Source organism: Callionymus lyra, chromosome 16 (genome assembly GCF_982586985.1).
Source record: "Callionymus lyra chromosome 16, fCalLyr1.hap1.1, whole genome shotgun sequence".
NCBI lineage: Eukaryota > Metazoa > Chordata > Actinopteri > Syngnathiformes > Callionymidae > Callionymus > Callionymus lyra.
The window spans coordinates 19758570-19760449 of record NC_141833.1 but is presented as its reverse complement, the minus strand read 5'-3'; positions in this window follow the sequence as shown (position 1 = coordinate 19760449).

Sequence of the window (1880 nt, the reverse complement as noted above, 5' to 3'; positions counted from 1 at the left end):
TGTGGTATCCCTTGTGTTGGCTCTGGGTCAATGTAAACAACCTTTCTTCCTTCCAGAAAAACGGAAAACAATTTTAAATTATATTTCTATTTTAATTATTTATTTTATTTCATTATTTTTATTATATTTCAAAGGCTCTAAACACGAAGCTTCATCAATCGGTTACTATCATATTCAGACTGACTTCATCTTCTTCAAATAGTAGCTTTTTAATGCTAAGGTTGCTCAGCAGACACGCCCCCAGCATCGGACAACTGATTTTTAAAAGCTTTTTTTTTTTTTTTACCACCACGTTTGGTCACACAGATATAATTTAGTGAATTGAATTCAATTAGCAATTAAATAATTCTCTGGAAGCACGAGACGAGAAGAGATTCTTTGAATCCTCCGAGCGTCGAATCATTCTTAACGATAATTACCCACAAATCCTCACGAGCCCCGCAGACTGAATAACAGTTTTTCTGTGTATTAGCTCGAGATGAGTAATAACAGCCGTTCATCATTCGTCTCATTCATGCTGTCGTCGACTCTAAATAACTCTCTGAATCACACATCAATCACACGAGGCTTCATTGAATAATTCTGCGATGAATTTCAAACCGGTTCAGAATATAATTCAAGGAAAACAGCTCTGGGACATTTTTGAAGGATTTGAACCGAAGGATGCAGGGGCTGGAAGTTTTTCGCTTCAATACTGCCCCCACGCGGTCCAACGAGGTATTGGAGGAAGGTCTGAGGAGACTCAAGTAAGTAAGTAAGTAATATTTATTTATATAGCGCTTTTCGAGACCAGGGTCACAAAGCGCTTAAACAATCAAAACAATACTCAAAAAAGTATATACTTTAAAGATCAAGATAATACTGAGAACAACACAGGAGTTCGAGAAATTCAAGGAAAAGCCTGAACAAATAGAAACGTCTTAAGATGTTTCTCAAGAACTTATAGTAGATGTAAGAAAACTATTACGTTTAAAAAAATACTATATCAAGTTTTGAATTAATTTAAGAGCGTTTTTCTTATTAGGATGCTTTTATTAATATTAATATAAATCATGGAATTGTAGCTTTAGGGATTTTACAATTCATTTTTTTTTAAATTTACTATTGATTTAAGTACCTTATAGTTAAATTAAATTGATGGTTTCACACCATTTTTAAAGTATTTTAATAAAATATTTTCTGACGAAAATAATAAAATAAAAACCATTTATATTGATGTTAAAAATGATCCAGATTTGATTAACTGAATCATTACTTTTTCTATTCAAAAGATAATTCAACGTCAAAATGAACAAGTTAATCTTTCTGTGAAACGATAAATTTGACATAATTTGGCTCCTGAGTGACGAGGTTTAATTTACTGGACCTCGATAAAATAATTAAAAATGAAGAGCTGTGTCTGTAAATTAGTGATTAACTTCCTGAATCCAGCCTCAAATATTTATCTACAATAATCCCTCAATAAACCGTACATGCTAATAATTATTATTATTATTAGTATGCAGTTAGTAAGTATTTACTTTAAAACAAAACAAAAAGTGTTTGTGAAAAAATGTAGCTATACTTCTTCTACTTTATAAAATGTCATTGTTAAATCGGAAGGTTTCTATTTTGATTGTTGATCATGTTTTCCATGAAGCTTCATGAAGCCGCATTTTCAGGGCACACTAGACGATAGAGTCGGTCTGATGAGGCTTCATGAAACAGTGTCATTATGTTCAGAATCCACTAGATGGTAGTGATGTGTTGATGAAGCTTCATGAAACAGTGTCATTACCTTCAAAGTCCACTAGATGGTAGTGATGTGTTGATGAAGCTTCATGAAACAGTCTCATTATCTTCAGAGTCCACTAGATGGTAGTGATGTGTTGATGAAGCTT